Here is a 10137-nt window from a genome sequence, read left to right as displayed (position 1 = left end):
GAATTAGCTATAATAGAAATGTATAGGCAAGTTGGTTCTTCTTGTTGAGAGGAATTTAAAAGTTAATTCATTAGGATAGAAACATTAGATAACCTGAAGTCAAGAAATGGGAGGAGAGTTAGGAGAGGAACATTTTTAAATGTTGCTCTGCTGACAGACAAGGAAATGAGAGAAGTAGACAATCTGGAGACAACACGGATATGCAGACACACTTCTTATGTCAAGTTGTCTGAGATGTATAGAGGCAGTAAGACCCCAGCAGAAATCTGTTTCTAAGGTAAAATTCAGAGTAGGTTGAAAAAGAATGGTAATTAAAATCTGGGACTAAGGCCAGGGATCAAAAACAAAACCAAAAATGATTGATAATTATTACAATTAGGAAAGGTGCCTATATTTGAATGGAAATGTGCAAAATGTAAATGATATTTACATTTCCAAGTTGTAAACAGACTGCCTGAAAGTTTATCAAGTCTGTTTAATAACATATTCTCCCTGTTACAAAATTGTTATATATAAATTCTTTGTGATTTAACTTTGACAATAAATGCTGTGAAAAAGTGAACAAGAAGATAAAGACTTTGACAATGAAGGGCAAATAAATTTAATGATCCTAAGAACAGTAATAAGAGCTACTATTTAATGAGCACTTATCATTTTCCAGGTGCTACAATTTTCCTTATTTTTCAAATAAGAAAAATTAAGCAGGGATATGTAACACCTGATAAGTAGAATTAGCTGTACTAATAGTGTGGAAATGTAATTGTGTATTAAGCTGGAGAGAGAAATTTGGGCTCACAATTCATTATCTCCACTTGCTAATTCTGTAAATTTGGTAAATTTATGGAAACATCTACGATCAGTTTCCCGGTATAGAAAATGGGGATTAAAAATATGAACCTTGGAAGGTTGTGATGAAGATTGGTAGAAGCTAATTATAATTTGTTAAGAACATGAACAAGAGCTGTTCCAAGTGCTTTGCATGTACCAGCTCTTTCCATTCTCACAACAAAGCAGTGGGGAGGATACTCTTGTCCTCAACATTTTACAGGTGGGGACTCTGGCGTGCAGAGGGGTCGAGAGACATCTGCAAAGTGACAGTTAATAAATTACACACTAGGCATTCTGTTTCCCAAACCCAGTCTCAAATACTGTATGCTCTCTCACCAATACCACTGCTTGCCATGTTTATTACCCTTAAAATTTGATATATGGGTGTGTATGTGTGTGTGTATATATATATATATATATATATATATGTATATATATATATATGTATATATATATATTCATAATGTAATTCAAACACATCATAAGCTAATAAAGTATTGTTGTCATTATAATTATTATTCCATAGAAACTAATCCTGTCCTAGGTCTCATTTCTGGAATCATGACTCTTTACATCTTAGGGTAACAAAAAGAAAAGCAAGAGAAAAAAAGGTAACAATAGAAAAACAAGTAAGTCAACATTTGGCTCATATAGTTTTTGATACTGTGATATCTGATTGGACATAGAAGGGAAGTAAATGTGTTTCACCCTACTTCCAAAAGGACGTTTTATTTCCACTTGAAATGGAGTCTGTGCAATTAGAAAAATAAGCAACAACAAATAAATGTTCTCTATTCCTACTTTTTTATGGCTGTAGCATTTTCCTAGCAGTAAATTAACTTCTGTTCTAGGAGATGGAAATTTCATTGTTGCCTTTGATAAAAATTCAGACATATTTATTAAATGTACTGTCACATCATTTCAGGTCACTCTTTTATGGCCATGTAGTGTTTCCCTTTGACCTTTTTCTTCTTTGTGAAGTTCAAAAATGCATAGATCATATACAAGTAACTGGAAAATATGCATATTCTACATACAGCTTAGGTAAATGATAAAACTTTTTAAAACAAATAAACCTAGTTGGGGAGTTTAGCCTTGTTGAATTAAAGGGTTTTAACTCATAACACCAGCTACTTGCTTATGGAGACTAGGATTTTTATCTCAGTTACAGTTCTGGTCACTGTCGGTATTCATCAATATATTGGATAATAATTTTATGAGAAAAATCTATTCTTTTAAATTCCTACAGTTAAGAGAAAAAACATGTTTCATACCATCTCCCAGGAATCTGGACGGAGAGAGAGATACCAATAATCTCCTAAAGGTGGTTTCACCTTAGGTATTATATACTTTTGTGATATTAATAGCAGTTTATTTAATTTAGTCACCTGGAAAGTAAGGAAAGTTGCTTTGGAGGTCAAAGACACTGCCTGACATTTTCTTTTCCTCTGGCCTAGGATATGGTAGGAAGGTGGCAACAGATAATTTTCTTCTCTCACTAAACAAGGAAAAGTAGCAGCAATCTTGCAGAAACCAGTAAGTAACAGTGCCTGTAAGAAGCAGAATCTGTGTTTGGATATGTAAGTATTTCTAAGCCACATAAGTGCATTCTAGCATAAATTAACTCATTCTAGCATAAATCAACAGGTGTCAAAGGACCTGGATTTTCCTGATGACAGTTGTACCTAGTGATTTAACACAGGAAGCTGGTGGGAAGACAGACTGTGGTCATTTTAAGCTGTGCTTATAGATGGATGGACTTCACTGTATTGTTTTGGCCAACAGTAGTTTTCTGTGGCTGCTTATTGGTTTGCAACATTGGGAGTTCTCTGGGTGAAATTCAAAACTGCCCCCCCCCATACATGGAAGGAAAGGTTGAAGAAAGAGGCAGACCACTCCTGATGGGTAGGTTTCAGTTTTAATAAGCAAAGGAATTTACACGTCAGGCTTGTAGATCTCCACACCTGCCCACCAGAATCTTCAGTTTATATATAGAGACCTTAATAGTGTTCAGTCAAGTATGCAGTCTACGTGGTCTCCGTCACATCTTGCTCTTTCAATGCTGTGATCTTGAAGTGTCTCATAGCACAAGAACATATGTTCCAAAGATAGAGGAGAGGGGGAGGAGCCTCAGCTCCAGCTCAAGGGTCAGCTCAAAGTCACATCTTCTCAATATCCACCTCCAACACTGCTGTAACAAATTATCACAGACATGGTGGCTTTAAAGAACAGAAATATGCTCTTTCAAAGTTCTTGAGGCTACAACCTGAAGTCAGTATCACTGGGCCATAAACAAGGTGTCAGCAGGTCCACACTCCTTTGGAGTCTCTAGAGGAGAACCTGTTCCTTACCTCTTCCAGCTTTTGGTGGCTGTCAACCTCCCTTGACTTGTGCCTGTATCGCTCCAATCACCAAGACAAGCCTCTTCAAATGTCTCTGTTGAGTCTTCATATCACCTCCTCTTTGATTAAAATCTCACTCTTGTAAGTATACATGTATTGCATTTAGAGCTCAGCCAGTTATTCCAAGATAAACTCCCCATGTCAAGGTCAAAACTACAAAAAGCCTAGATCTTTTTGCTTTGTTTTGTTTTACTTTTTGGGCAAATAAGGGAACATTCACAGGTTCTAGGGATTAGGACATGTGTATATTTTAGGGGGTAATTTGTTCTGTTGACCACAGTAGGCATTTAGCAAGTATCCAAGTTTCTGCTAAACAGTTTTGCATACTACAAAAATAAAAGTCCTATTGACTTTCTAGCCACCTTTAAGATATTCATCAAGGCACAATTACTACTTCAATCAATCAATCAATCAATAATAACAACAAGTACAATTAGCACGTATATATGGCTAGGAACCAGGCTCTGTTCTAAGTACTTAACATTTACTAACACACTGTAGAGGAAATCTCCTTCCAAAACTATCTTTGAATGTGAGAATGAGGTCAGTTTCCCTCTACTGGTGCATAGTTGTTGTCAGACTTTTAAATTAAACCCATTGCCCCCTAGATACAGGAGATACAAAAATTTACTTTTAATTCTGGATATTTTCCATCTACTTCTCAACCACGGTAGATAAAGCTCCATCTACAAACTGAAAAGTACCATGGAATGGTGTTATTTTCGTTTATTCATCAACAATGCCACTTCCATTAGGCACCCATAGCCTTGGCTATGGAGAATAGAGTCATTTTCAAGAATGTAAGATATCAATACCATTTTGCTCATTTAAATAAGACCTAAAGCATAAAAAATGCAATTCTTTTTTTTTTTCAACGTTTTTTTTATTTTATTTTTGGGACAGAGAGAGACAGAGCATGAACAGGGGAGGGGCAGAGAGAGAGGGAGACACAGAATCGGAAACAGGCTCCAGGCTCCGAGCCGTCAGCCCAGAGCCTGACGCGGGGCTCGAACTCACGGACCGCGAGATCGTGACCTGGCTGAAGTCGGACGCTTAACCGACTGCGCCACCCAGGCGCCCCAAAATGCAATTCTTAAATACAGAATTTTTTTTTTGCAAATCAGTTAATGAAGAGATTACTAATGCTTTTATATGATTGTTTACATTTTAATGCCAGTAAAACCAGCCACTTTCCTTCTTTCAGTTAAGTGTGCTAAACTCTCTAGCTTAATGGGAAATGACTGGACGTTTGAATGAGTGCTCCTATTGAGACTTCAATAACATTTGAAAAACATGACAAACTTCTCAGCATAGGTCACTGATTCATTATGAAATATATTAAAATTTTGCAACCAATTATTGTTATGTTTCCTTTATCTCTCTCTCATCTCTCAACACTTGAAGTTCAGGCTGCTAAAACAAGTTAACATAGACTACATGGCTTAAACAATGTTTTTTACCAGCAGTTCTGGAAACTAGGAGGTCAAAGATCAAGGTACTGGCAGATACACTGTCTGGTGAGAGCCCACTTCTTGGTTTGCAGGTGGCAGTCTCCCTGTGTCCTCACATGGTGCAGAGTGGAGAGACAGGAAGATCTGGTGTGTGTCTCTTCTTGTAAGGGTACTGATCCCGTTGTGAGGGCTATGCCCTCATGCTCTACGTAGTTCTCAAAGATCCCCACCTCCTAATACCATCACACCAGGGTTGAGATTTCAAAATACGAACTTTGGTGGGACACATTCATTCCACAGCATTTAGTATCCATGCATAAATGCATTCCCTTATTTCATCAAATAAAAAACCAAAGCCAACACTCCTGTGTGGCAAAATGTTGAGGTTTCTAGCATTTTCTCTCAACCTACTCCTGTTCTACTTTCATTTAGAGTCCAGTGTTCTTAATGTTTATTTCTATAACCTTCCTCTTCCTTGCCTTTTACAGTCTTTTTTTCAGGCAAATCTTTTTGTCTAATAATTTTCTTGCTGAAATTTACCTCTAAAAAATAAGCTAAATTCTTCCACCAAGGCTTTTTTTTTTCCTCCTAGCTTAATAGCCCCCTCCCAAAGGGTTTAGGTCCTAAAGTGGGTTAATCTCACTAGTAATAGATATTTTTTCTTTGTAGGAATATATAGATTCTCCAGAAAACTGGCCTTTGAATCTGTTGCTGTTTTTAATAAGTTTGTTTAGCATTGTATATTGGTCCAAAGTTTGAACTTCCAATGTTTACACAATATTTCCATTTTAGTGATATGTTTTTATTGGCTTATATAAACTAATAATGTAGAAACAATCCTGATACTTTTTCACATCTTCATTTCTGTAATTCTATATTCATTTCTGGAACATATAGTGGATGGTTATGAGAAAGTCAAACAAGTGCTCGTAAATGATTTATAAGTGACAATTCAAATTAGGAAAAACTGACATTGACCATATTTGCTTATTACATTACACCAATGTGTAATATTTATATATCAGAGTATAATAGAATCATCATATGAAATGATTCCAAAACACATAGATCAGTAAGGTAACATGAAATTCCAAACCATATTTTTGTTTTCTTCACCTTAAAATAAAATCACCCCGAGCATTTCAACAGTTGTAATTAATGCCAAATACTATGTAGCAAATCATTTTGCCTGCTGCTTCCCTACCCACCTGCTGATTATCCTGTGATCTGTCTTGCTGCTTTGTCAACCTGATGAGTGGTGTTGCCCTCTGGACACCCTGCCCACCTGTTCATAATTTACTTCCAGCATGTCATACTTGACTATTATAGGAAATTTAAAAAAATACTGTGAAAATGATCACCTTCCAAGGCTGAAATTATAATAATGCAGATGCTTTTGCTCCTTCTTCCTAATTCATTAATGATTGCCTTTTCCTTTTCCTTATATTAAGCAAGGGTGATTTTTTTCTCTAGTATTAAAACTTAATTGTTCTCATGAATGTCCTTCATGGTGTGCCTTAAGAATATATTCTTCAGATAGCCACCTTCTTCTTCTCTGCAAAAGCTTCTGGGACCAAGAACAAGAAAAATGTGGCAGGTGCAGTGAGGGCCAATTAAAAAACAAATCTGCACTAACTGATGGGTAATCTTCAGTAAAATCACTAGTGACAATACCAGATGCCTGGGGAAAATTGACATTGACCAGATCCGTTTATTGCTGGCAGTGCTTTGATTCATCTGCACCGTGCAGCTGTTGTAAAGGTAAATGGCTTGCACTCCCGTTTTTTGCTTTTATGGGTTTGTTTTGTTGCAGCGGTCTTACTATTTCTTTTTTTTTTTCACCCAGGCTTGTAATAGGTCAGATGTTACCATTTTCAAACAGCCTTTCCATCTTTCCTCATTTCCCAGAGAACTAGATTTGCAAGTAGATTAGTGTTGCATTTGAGTTAATCACATTCTGAATTACTGAGCCGTTTGGATATATTAAGTGAATGCACATTTACCTAAAAGGTGGACAATTCAAATTAGGAAAACATGAGCGTCTTTACCCTATTTTTCTCCTATTGCTCAATGCTGGTGCAAATATTTTTTTCATTTAGATGACAGTCTCTTATTCACATATCTTACTACATAGGACGTAGTATGGCACGTAATCAGCACAGAGTAATGTTTGTTTCATGTTGACTGAAGGGATATTGGCATATTTATTTTTAATAGATGTCCAAATCCCAATGCCTTCAAAGTTTTAATCTTTGTCATTACATTAAATACATTCTGTGATTTTGTAATTTGTAAGATCTGTGTGCTTGGTTTGTTCAAGGTCCATAAGGTTATATAAAGTAACACAGTAAATATATCAAACTTTTAATCATAGTTTTAATTAACAGTCTAATTTTATAATGAAATCCAGTCTGCTATGGAGTAAAATTGAAGTGTTATATAGGGTGTTTGTTTTTTTGTGGGTTTTTTTCTTGTTATTGTTGTTTTTGCTTGTTTGTTCAAATAAACCAGGAAACTAAATACATTTTACAGTTTGGATGAAAAACTCAGGCAAACCTGGCAACACAGGACATGTTTATTTCTCACAGTTATTCAGAAATATGTTGATGGAAGAGTTAAAAAAAATGCCCACCTTATTAAATTACCTCATTACACTATGTACAAAATGTACCTTGAATGAATCTAGTTCTTTCTATCCAGACCATCTCTCCAACAACTTCAGGTCATCCTTCGTACTTTCCTACACCAGGGATCCCAAACTATGCATGTAAATCACTATGAGATCTTGTGAAAGTGCATTCTTTTCCCCGGAGCCTGGGGTGGGTCCTGGGACTCTGCATTTTTAACCAGCTCCCAGGTAATGTTGACCCTGCTGATTTATGTACCACACTGTGAATAGCCACGGACACAGCCAGTTTCCACTCTTATCCCCTACCTCTTAAGGCAAACAGATGGGCATCTGTTAGAGGAGTCTTTTTTTTTTTTTTAAGAGAAGTCTAACCCAAGTATCATTCATTTTATTTTTTTTTTTTTTAATTTTTTTTTTCAACGTTTATTTATTTTTTGGGACAGAGAGAGACAGAGCATGAACGGGGGAGGGGCAGGGAGAGAAGGAGACACAGAATCGGAAACAGGCTCCAGGCTCCGAGCCATCAGCCCAGAGCCTGACGAGGGGCTCGAACTCCCGGACCGCGAGATCGTGACCTGGCTGAAGTCGGACGCTTAACCGACTGCGCCACCCAGGCGCCCCTCATTCATTTTAAATGTATATATCACGGTTACCCTCACACGTTCCAGCCGCACTCATCTCAATTCCTCAATCAGGTAGGTACCTTCTCGCATGCTGTTCAGTGGTTAGACGTAGTATCCCCTCCAGATGATTCTGCTCCCCACTTCTATTAATAACTGGTTCTTTGTTGTCCCTAAAGTTTTGGCTTAAATTTTACTAATTCAGATATTATTCCCTGAACCCCCCATGGAAGTACTTCTCACTTCCCACTATTCTCTCTTGTGTATTTTATAAACATAGAATAAATTCATTTTGGAATTCTGTATTTGCTTATTTGCTTGATTGTTGAACTGTAGCCCCCACTAAGCAATAAGTTCCATAAGAATAGGAACGGTGTCTATTTTATAGACCTGTTTATACATGGGGACACATGCAAAACCTGGCAGAGAGGAGCATTTAATAACATTTAAAAAAACATACATATTTGAATTTCTATTAGGATTTTCAGATTTTCTTCAATAATCTATCCACTAATCTAAACACAAGCTTTATGAAATTATTTAATTTTACTTTATTCTTCTAGTCTAGAGTTGAAAATATTCAAATCTACCACTTTGATGCATTTATTTCTCTGCATTTGTTCAATCTTATTTGATTGATTAATCTTATTTGATTAATTCCATTCAATTCATTAAGGAAGAATTATTAAAACGTCAAGATACAGCTAAATTTCATAAGGAAGATTCAGTATGTCCAATTCCTCGGCAACTGATTTGCAGCAAACAATTCTGCAAACTGACTAACACCCAATTTTATGAGTAGTCACCATGCAAATTCAAAATCTACATGTAAATGCCATTACCTAAAAAAAAAACAAAAAAACAAAACAAACAAACAAACAAAAACAACTTAGGGACCTGTGGAATTCATAGTGAACTTACAATTCTGAATATTTTATAATTAAAAGCTAATATTTGTTGAGTGTTTACTATGTCCTTTATTGTTATTCTCAAAATATAATACCAAAAGTAATTAAATGTTGTCATAATTTGGATCCAAATATAGACCTATCTTATTCCAAAGCCCACCTTCCTAACCAGCACATTTTACTATTACTTTTTAATACATGCATTTCTTCCTTTTTCTTTTTGCTTTTCTCTTCAGCTCTACTTTTTATTTTATTATGATTTTTCTCTCCCCTCTTCTCTTACTTTTTTTTCCCCCTGAGTGTAATAAACTGGTTCACTTTAGCCACAGGAATGGTAATAATGAAAGTGATTTGGAACGTATCATCCATTTTTGTTTATTTGTTTTGCCAAGGGTTTTAAGATTCACTGAAAATTAATTACAAGTCATTGTCCAAATCAAATATTGAGACATACTCAAGGTGTTTATGTGTCAGTGTTTCTTTGTAACTCCAAAGAATTGCTGAAAAATATATAAGAACAAAACATTTGCATTCAGGTAAAGAGTAAGATTGTAGTTTGTTTTCACCATCATAAAAAGAAAAAAAATCTGTATGAGTATCTTCAAAGGTTTGGTTAAAAAGGTTTGAGTTTAGTGCCGTTTTGATTTGAAATTGCTCCAGAAATCACTAATTTGTACACTTCAAAATAAGGCTTGCAAAAACACAAAATTCTCCCTGGCTCCATTTCCCAGCACATAGTTCTGAGTTCCTAATTCTATTTACAGAAGTTGAAAATCAATTTCTTTTTCTTTTCTTTCTTTCTTTCTTTTTTTTTTTTTTTAAAGCAAAGCAGTCTTCAGCCTGTAACACTGCCATTATGTTCCTTGTGAAGCCCCCAGCCCTTCTGTGGCCCCCAGGACTATAGACTCTCTGGCTTAGGGAGAGAGTGCTATTAATTGAGAATGATCAAAAAGTACTGCCAATTTGCTCCAGGAAGTCAGAGAACTTGGAAAAAGCTAAAAAGGCTATTCTCCTTTGTATTGATCCTTATATGAAGCGCACTCACAGGTCGCCAGTAGTTTTTCCTTTTCTTGTTTAAAATCAGATGTAATTTACTGTTGACAAACAGCAGTGCAAGATGTGTTCGATTTGAGGTCACTTCTCTGTACTCTACGCTTTGATCCTGTATTGAACACCCTAAGAATGTTCAGTTATTTTTAGCTGACTAAGTGTATACCAGCTATCTATAGGGACTTGCAGTTTTACCTATAACTTCATCTAACACCTACCAGTGAATAACAAAATACAACTGCAGCCCAA

This window comes from Lynx rufus, unplaced genomic scaffold (genome assembly GCF_022079265.1).
Source record: "Lynx rufus isolate CCGP_SWC_20201006 ecotype Redwood Valley unplaced genomic scaffold, mLynRuf1.p SCAF_15, whole genome shotgun sequence".
Lineage (NCBI taxonomy): Eukaryota > Metazoa > Chordata > Mammalia > Carnivora > Felidae > Lynx > Lynx rufus.
The sequence above is the reverse complement of the archived record's forward strand: the minus strand, read 5'-3'. Positions refer to the sequence as shown.